This window comes from Arachis duranensis, chromosome 6 (assembly GCF_000817695.3).
Source record: "Arachis duranensis cultivar V14167 chromosome 6, aradu.V14167.gnm2.J7QH, whole genome shotgun sequence".
In the NCBI taxonomy this organism is placed as follows: Eukaryota; Viridiplantae; Streptophyta; class Magnoliopsida; order Fabales; family Fabaceae; genus Arachis; species Arachis duranensis.
Window position 1 is genome coordinate 52407190 of NC_029777.3, and position 9933 is coordinate 52417122.

A 9933-nucleotide genomic window follows, 5' to 3' on the forward strand; every position below is an offset into this window, starting at 1 on the left:
GTTCTTTCCTCCTAAAAAGCTGAGCAAGCTTAAAGTGGATGTTCAAAACTTTAGGTAGAAAGAAGGTGAATCCCTCTATGAAGCTTGGGAAAGATACAAGCAACTAACCAAAAAGTGTCCTTCTGACATGCTTTCAGAATAGACCATCCTGGATATATTCTATAATGGTCTGTCTGAATTGTCTAAGATGTTATTGAACCATTCTGCAGGTGGATCTATTCACCTAAAGAAAATGCCTGCAGAAGCTCAGGAACTCATTGAAATGGTTGCAAATAACCAGTTCATGTACACCTCTGAAAGAAATCCTGTGAATAATGGGATGCCTCAAAGGAAGGGAGTTCTTGAAAATGATGCTCTGAATGCCATATTGGCTCAGAACAAAATGTTGACTCAGCAAGTCAATATGATTTCTCAGAGTCTGAATGGATTGCAAAATGCATCCAACAGTACTAAAGAGGCATCTTCTGAAGAAGAAGCTTATGATCTTGAGAACCCTGCAATGGCAGAGGTGAATTACATGGGTGAAGCCTATGGAAACACCTATAATCCCTCATAGAGAAATCATCCAAATTTCTCATGGAAGGATCAACAAAAGCCTTAACAAGGCTTTAATAATGGTGAAAGAACCAGGTTTAGCAATAGCAAGCCTTTTCCATCATCCTCTCAACAACAGATAGAGAATTTTGAGCAAAGCCCCTCTAGCTTAGCAAACATAGTCTCTGATCTATCTAAGTCCACTCTAAGTTTCCTGAATTAAACAAGGTCCTCCATTAGAAATTTGGAGGCACAAGTGGGCCAACTGAGTAAAAGAGTCACTAAAACTCCTCCTAGTACTCTCCCAAGCAATACAGAAGAGAATCCAAAAAGAGAGTGCAAGGCCATAACCCTACTTGGTGTGGCCGAACCTAGAGAGGAGGAGGAGGACATGAATCCCAGTGAGGAAGACCTCATGGGACGTCCTCTGGACAAAAAGGAGTTCCTATTTGAGGAACCTAAGGAATCTAAAGCTCATCTAGAGACCATAGAGATTCTATTGAACCTACTTCTGCCATTCATGAGCTTTGATGAATATTTTTCCTCTGAGGAGGATGAAGATATTACTGAAGAGCAAGTTGCTAAGTACCTTAGAGCAATCATGAAGCTGAATGCCAAGTTATTTGGAAATGAGACTTGGGTGGATGAACCCCCTTGCTCACCAATGAACTGAATGACTTGGTTAGACAGACATTACCTCAAAAGAAACAGGATCCTGGTAAATTCTTAATTCCCTATACCATAGGCACCATAACCTTTTAGAAGGCTCTGTGTGACCTGGGGTCAGGCATAAACTTAATGCCACTCTATGTAATGGAGAAACTGGGAATCTTTGAGGTATAGGCTGCTAAATTCTCATTAGACTGGGAATCTTTGAGGTATAGGCTGCCAAATTCTCATTAGAGATGGCAAATAAATCCATGAAAAAGGCTTATAGACAGGTAGAGGACGTGCTAGTAAAGGTCAAAGGCCTTTACATCCCTGCTGATTTCATAATCCTTGACACTGAGAAGGATGAGGATGAATCCATCATACTTGGAAGACCCTTCCTAGCCACAGCAAAAGCTGTGATTGATGTGGACAGAGCAGAGTTGATCCTTTAATTGAATGAGGACTACCTTGTGTTTAAAACTCAAGGATCTCCCTCCATAACCATGGAGAGGAAGCAAGAAAAGCTTCTCTCAATGCAGAGTAAAACAAAGCCCCCACAATCAAACTCTAAGTTTGGTGTTAGAAGGCCACAACCAAACTCTAAGTTTGGTGTTGAACCCCCACATTCAAACTCTAAGTTTGGTGTTGGGAGGCCCCAACAATGCTCTGAACATCTGTGAAGCTTGATAAACCCCATTTGTAGGGTTTATCTTGTATTGATTTTAGGAGATTTTAATACCTTTTACCCATATTTATTCAATGAATTAGCATGATTTTGTGATTGTCTCCTTATTTGTGCTAGATGTGAAAACATGCTTTTTAGGCATTTAACTTGATGATTTTAATCTCCTTTTGATTCCACTAGATGCCTTGATGTGTTTGTTAGTGATTTCAAATTGAAAAGGCTAGGAATGGATCAAAGGAGTGAAGAGGAAAGCATGTAAAGTGGAAAAATCATGGAAAAAGCCAAAGATTTGGACTCGCCCATCGATGCGCACGCGCACCTGGCGCTTACACGCACCCTGCGAAATGGCCCATGGACGCGTACGCGTGCTGTGCGCATACGCGTCGATGCTGATACTTGATTTTTAAGTGAATTCGGACCCAACAAATTCTGAGGAGTTGTGGGGCCCAATCCCAACCAACTTTGGCGCCAAAGATGCTATTTAAAGCCAAGGATTGAAGAGCAAAGGGGGATTCCATTCATTTTTACACATTAAGATTAGTTAGAAGTAGTTTCTAGAGAGAGAAGCTCTCATTTCTCTCTAGGATTAGGATTAGGATTAGGTTTAGTTCTTAGATCTAGGTTTTAATCTTTGATCTTATCTACTTCTACCTTTCAATTCCTTGTTATCACATTCATTCTTTTTCTATTCTTTTGTTGTAATTTCCTTTATGTTGTTCCTATGCTTTGTTGTAGATCAACTTTTGTTCCTTCTACTTTCTTCCAATTCCATTTGAGGTAATTCATAATAATTGTGTTTCTTTTAATTGTTGTTGTTAATTCCTTTCAATAATTGTTGTTAGATTCTATTCTTGTTGTCAATTTACTTTTCTTTTCTTTTGTACCTTCCAAGTGTTTGATGAAATGCTTGGTTGGATTTTAGTGTAGGTTTTGTTCATCTTGGCCTAGGTAGAGTAATTAGTGACTCTTGAGTTATCTAATTTTTTTGTTAATTGATAATTAGAAGTTGCTAATTAATTTGAATGCCTCTAAAGCTAGTCTTTCCTTTAGGAGTTGATTAGGACTTGAGGAATCAAATTGATTCATCCACTTGACTTTCCTCCATGGTTAGAGGTTAACTAAGTGGGAGCAATGGACAATTTGTTGTCACAATTGAGGAGGATAACTAGGATAGGACTTCTAATTCTCATATCTTGCCAAGAGCTTTGTTAGTTATTAGTTTATTTTCCTTGCCATTTATAATTCTTGTCAAAAATCTTAAAAAGCCTAAATATAACTCATAACCAATAACAAGCCACTTTATTGTAATTCCTAGGGAGAACGACCCGAGGTTCAATACTTCGGTTTATAAATTTTAGGGGTTTGTACTAGTGACAAACAACTTTTTGTATGAAAGGATTATTGATTGGTTTAGAAACTATACTTGCAACGAGAATTCATTTGTGAAATTCTATACCATCAAAAATCTAATCATCAAAGCTCCATAAGAGCTCATTGTCAAGCTATTGACATTAAAGAAGCGCTTATTGGGAGGCAACCCAATTTTATTTATCTATGTTATTTTCTTTTTTTAGGTTGATGATTATGTGGAGTCATAAAAACAACTGCAAAAATTATAGAAAAATAAAAAATAGCATTAAAAATAGCACACCCTGGAGGAGAAACTTTCTGGTGTTTAAACGCCAGTAAGGGTAGTAGAATGGGCGTTAAACGCCCAGTCTGGTACCATTTTGGACGTTAAACGCCAGAAAGAAGCACCAGACTGGCGTTAAACGCCAGAAACAGGCTACAATATGGAGTTAAACACCAAAATAGGCTACAATTTGGCGTTAAACACCAGAAACAGGCTACAATCTGGCGTTAAACGCCAGAAACAAGTAGCAATCTGGCGTTAAACGCCAGGATTGCACACTAAGGGCGTTTAGACGCCTAAATGGAGCAGGGATGAGAAATCCTTGACCCCTCAGAATCTGTAGACCCCACAGGATCCCCACCTACCCCACCTCTTCCCCAAATACCCTTCACCAATCACCTCCATATCTCCTCCCCAAATACCCTTCACCAATCACCTCCTTAACTCTTCCCCAAAAACCCCCACCCAAACCTTTCGGCTACTCTTCTTCCCTTTCCCTATAAATACCCCTCTTCACTCATTCATTTTCACATATCACAATCACCATATACCCCCTTGGCCGAATCCTCTCTCTCCCTCCATATCCTCCATTTTCTTCTTCTTCCTTTTCTTTCTTTCTTCTTTTGCTCGAGGACGAGCAAACCTTTTAAGTTTGGTGTGGTAAAAGCATTGCTTTTTGTTTTTTCATAACCATTTATGGCACCTAAGGCCGGAAAAACCTCTAGAAAGAGGAAAGGGAAGACAATTACTTCCAACTCTGAGTCATAAGAGATAGAGAGATTCATCTCAAAAGCCCATCACTAAAAAGAGGATGGAGCAAACAAGAGAGTCCACTCGTGGACCTCAACAAGAGCATGAGGAAATTCCTCATAAAATCCATGAGATGCCTCAAGGGATGCATTTTCCTCCACACAACTATTGGGAGCAACTCAACACCTCTTTGGAAGGATTGAGTTACAACATGGACCAACTAAGGGTGGAACACCAAGAACACTCCATCATTCTCCATGAGATTAGAGAAGATCAAATAGCTATGAAGGATGAGCAACAAAGGCAAGGAAGAGACATAGAGGAGCTCAAGAGCACCATTAGTTCTTCAAGAGGAAGACGCCACCCTCACTAAGGTGGACTCATTCCTTAATCTCCTTGTCTATTTATTTTTCTGTTTTCGGTTTTAAGCTTTATGTTTGGCTATGTTTTGTGTCTTTATTACATGATCATTAGTGTCAAGTGTCTATGTCTTAAAGCTATGAATAATTCCATGAATCCTTCACCTTTTTTAAATGAAAAATGTGCTTAATTACAAAAGAACAAGAAGTACTTAGATTTCAAATTTTATCTTGAAATTAGTTTAATTATTTTGATATGGTGGCAATACTTTTTGTTTTCTGAATGAATGCTTGAACAGTGCATATTTTTTTATCTTGTTTATGAATGTTAAAATTGTTGGCTCTTGAAAGAATGATGAACAAAGAGACATGTTATTGATAATCTGAAAATTATGAAATTGATTCTTGAAGCAAGAAAAAGCAGTGAATAAAAAAGCTTGCGAAAAAAAAAACAAAAAACAAAAAAAGTGGCAAAAATTAAAAGAAAAAGAAAGAAAAAGAAAAAGCAAGCAGAAAAAGCCAATAGCCCTTAAAACCAAAAGGCAAGGGTAAAAAGGATCCAAGGCTTTGAGCATTAAAGGATAGGAGGGCCCAAGGAAACAAAATCCAGGCCTAAGCGGCTAAATCAAGCTGTCCCTAACCATGTGCTTGTGGCATGCAGGTCCAAGTGAAAAGCTTGAGACTGAGTGGTTAAAGTCGTGATCCAAAGCAAAAAGAGTGTGATTAAGAACTCTGGACACCTCTAACTGGGGACTTTAGCAAAGCTGACTCACAATCTGAAAAGGTTCACCCAGTTATGTGTCTGTGGCATTTATGTATCTGGTGGTAATACTGGAAAACAAAGTGCTTACGGCCACGGCCAAGACTCATATAGTAGCCGTGTTCAAGAATCAACATACTGAACTAGGAGAATCAATAACACTATCCAAAATTCTGAGTTCCTATAGATGCCAATCATTCTGAATTTCAAAGGATAAAGTGAGATGCCAAAACTATTCAGAAGCAAAAAGCTACTAGCCCCGCTCATCTAATTGGGACTAAGTTTCATTGATATTGTGAGATTCATTGTATATTCTCTTCTTTTTATCCTATTTTTTTTCAGTTGCTTGGGGACAAGCAACAATTGAAGTTTAGTGTTGTGATGAGCGGATAATTTATACGCTTTTGGCATTGTTTTTACATAGTTTTTAGTAGGATTTAGCTACTTTTTAGTATATTTTTATTAGTTTTTAAGCAAAATTCACATTTCTGGACTTTACTCTAAGTTTGTGTGTTTTTCTGTGATTTTAGATATTTTCTGGCTGAAATTGAGGGACCTGAGCAAAAATCTTATTTAGAGGCTGAAGAAGGACTGCAGATGCTGTTGGATTCTGACCTACCTGCACTCGAAATGGATTTTTTGGAGCTATAGGAGTCCAAATGGTGCGCTCTCAATTGAGTTGAAAAGTAGACATCTAGGGCTTTCCAGCAATATATAACAGTCCATACTTTTCTCGAGTTTAGACAACACAAACTGGCGTTCAACGCCAGCTTTAGGCCCTATTCTGACGTTAATGCCAGAAACAAGTTGCAAGCTAGAGTCAAACGCCAGAAACAAGTTACAAACTGGCGTTTAACTCCAAGGAAGATTTCTACACGTGAAAGCTTCAATGCTCAGCCCAAGCACACACCAAGTGGGCCCAAAAGTGAATTTTTGCATTATTTACTTATTTCTGTAAACCCTAGTAACTAGTTTAGTATAAATAGAACTTGTTACTATTGTATTAGACATCATCTTTGGACGAGCTTTTGGAACATCTTTGATCATTGTTAGTCCTTAGACATTGGGGGCTGGCCATTCGGCCATGCCTACCCTATTTTCGATTATGTATTTTCAATGATGGAGTTTCTACACACCATAGATTATGGTGTGGAGCTCTGTTGTTCCTCGAGTATTAATGCAAAGTACTACTGTTTTCTATTCAATTCATGCTTATTCTTATTCTAAGATATCCATTCGCACACAGGAACATGATGAATGTGATGATTATGTGACACTCATCACCATTCTCACTTATGAACGCGTGATTGACAACCACTTCCGTTCTACATGAAGACAAGCTTGAATGTATATCTCTTGGGTTTCCAATCAACGATTCACATCAACTCCCCTCTGACAATGGGGCATATGAATTCGAGATTAGAGTCTCCGTGGTATATGCTAGAATCCATTGGCAGCATTCCTGAGATCCGGAAAGTCTAAACCTTGTCTGTGGTATTTCGAGTAGGATCTGGGATGGGATGACTGTGATGAGCTTCAAACTCACGACTGTAGGGTGTGGTGACAGACGCAAAAGGATAGTAAATCCTATTCCAACACGATTGAGAACCAACAGCTGATTAGCCATACGATATCTGTGCATGGTATTTTTCATCCGAGACGAGCAATCCGACAGTTGATTAGCCATATAGAAACCATAGAGGACCATTTTCACTGAGAGGACGGGAAGTAGCCATTGACAACGGTGACACCCAACATACAGCTTGCCATAGAAAGGAGTATGAAGGATTGGATGAAGGCAGTTAGAAAGCAGGGATTCAGAAGGAATAACGCATCTCCATACGCTTATCTGAAATTCCCACCAATGAATTACATAAGTATCTCTATCTTTATTTTATGTTTATTTATATTTTAATTATCAAAACTCCATAACCATTTGAATCCGCTTGGCTGAAATTTACAAGATGACCATAGCTTGCTTCAAGCCAAAAATCTCCGTGGGATCGACCCTTACTCACGTAAGGTTTATTACTTGGACGACCCAGTGCACTTGCTGGTTAGTTGTGCGAAGTTGTGAAAAAGAGTTGAGATTACAATTGTACGTACCAAGTTGTTGGCGCCTTTGAGATCACAATTTCGTGCACCAATTAACTATGACAAATTATATGTCGTTGCGAAGCCCCAAATGTTGGCTTTCCAACGCAACTGAAATTGTTTCATTTGGACCTCTGTAGCTCAAGTTATGATCGATTGAGTACGAAGAGGTAAGGGCTGACAGCTTTGCGATTCCTTCAATTTCTTGTATTCCTTCCACTTTTGCATGCTTCCTTTCCATCCTCTAAGCCATTCCTGCCCTGTAATCTCTGAAAGCACTGAACACACATATCAAGGCATCGAATGGTAATAAGAGAGGATTAAAAATAGTGAAATTAAGGCCAAAGAAGCATGTTTTCAATCATAACACAAAATCCGGAAGGAAAGTGTAAAACATGCAGATTCTTTGAATAAATGTGAGAATAGTAGATAAACTCCGCTCAATTAAGCACAAGATGTACCACGAATTAGTGGTGCATCAATATTACATAGTGAAAATTGAAACCACACCTTGGCCAATTCTCCAAAAGCACAAACACCAAAAGCTTGATTCTAACAAGATCAACAAGCCTCAAGCACCAACACCACTTCTGAAACTCACAAACTATCATTCGGTGATTTTCCTTGTCGCGCATCTGCGTCATCCACGGGTGCACATTATTCATGCAGACTCCAATCCGTGCATACACGTCAGGCACGTGTACGCGTCGCTGCAACTTTCTCCATTTCGAGCGCTCGCATGAGCCATGCGCGCGCGTCACTGTTCACTGGTCATCTCTTTAGTTTCTTGTGTTTCTTCCATTTTTACATGCCTCCTTTTCCATTCTCTAAGTCATTCATGCCTTGTGAAGCCTGAAACACTCAACACACAGATCACGTCATCGAATGGTATAAAGGAGAATTGAAATACACAAATTAAAGATCTTTAGAAAGCAAGTTTTCAACCATAGAATAATCTTAGGAAGGGATTGTAAAATCATGCAGTTCATATGAATAAGTGGGTAAAGAATTGATGAAACCACTCAATTAAACACAAGATAAACCATAAAATAGTGGTTTATCAACCTCCCCACACTTCAACATTAGCATGTCCTCATGCTTAGCTCAAGGAGATAAAATAAACAAGTAGGGAAAAGTAAGACTCATGCAATGCAATGCAACCTATGTATATGAATGCAACTATATGCTAAGATGATTTTGTCTACTTGGTTAAAAGTAAATAAGTTCTTCAAGGCAAACATAAATCAAATTCCACTAATTATACAGTAAAGACAGGTAAACTTGTGAGAAGACAGCTCATGAAAGCAGGAAACATAGAATTAAGTATTGAACCCTCACTGATAGTGTATGTGCACTCTAGTCACTCAAGTGTATAGGGTAATCACTCTACTCTTCTCTAGTCATGCTTTCTAAATTTTGTTCTTTACCTAACCAGTCAACAAATAATTAATGTCCCAATGCGAACATTATGAGGTCTTTTCAAGGTTGTAATGGGGCCAAGGTAAAGGTAAGGACATATATATGGCTAAGTGAGCTATAAATTGAATCCTTTGATTAACCTAAGCTCTTACCTATACATACTTTATAAACTTTTAAATTCATGCCTAGCTACCCAAAATTCTCACTTTTGTATACAAAATTGTTTCCTGGCAACAAGGAGAAAACAAGAAATTTCACAAGGTGGTGTTGTTCCTTGACTATTCTTTAAAAAGCAAACAAAAGCATGCTTGTTCTGGTTTAAACTGTAATTGTTGAATCTTTCTGGAATGTGAAGTTTTTAGTATGTTTGTTGATTTACTGCTTGAATAAAGTAAATTGCCTAGATTGTTTGGATATAACTTCACCTACTTAATCAAATGCTTGACATGCTTGTTCTGTTTTCAAAAATAAAAGAAAAGTTTGAACAAAGGTAACTTGGCTCAATTAGTGACAAATCAAGTAGAATTAAGTGGTGGTATGCATGCTTGATTGTTTAGTCAGATCACTGGAAATAGAGTGTAGAATTATCAATTTTTGTGTAGAAGTTGAGTATTGTCTATGGATCTTGATGAATAAATGTCTTTGGCCATGAAAAAGAAAGAAAAAGAAGAAGAAAAAGCCACTGAAAAAGGGCAACCAAAAAGCAAGAAAATTAAGAAAATAAGCTAGGCACCAATGGTTTGAACTTCTGAGACAAATGCCTGTGGTGTTTATGTATTAAGGATATGCTTGGATGAATAGGTTCTGAGGAGTGTTTCAACACTTGGTAACTCGGGTTAACTAACCCGGGATTATCAACCAAAAGTCCATTATCAAGAGCAACCTAAATACAAAACATTTAGTCACACAAAGAGGTGCTGGGCATCAATGTCTCAAGAAGAAATGTGAACTAAAAATGCCTGTAGTGGATATGTGTAATGCAATGATAAGAAAAAGAAAATGCCAAAGGCTTGTGCAACACATGACACTGAGCAAACAAGGAGCAAAG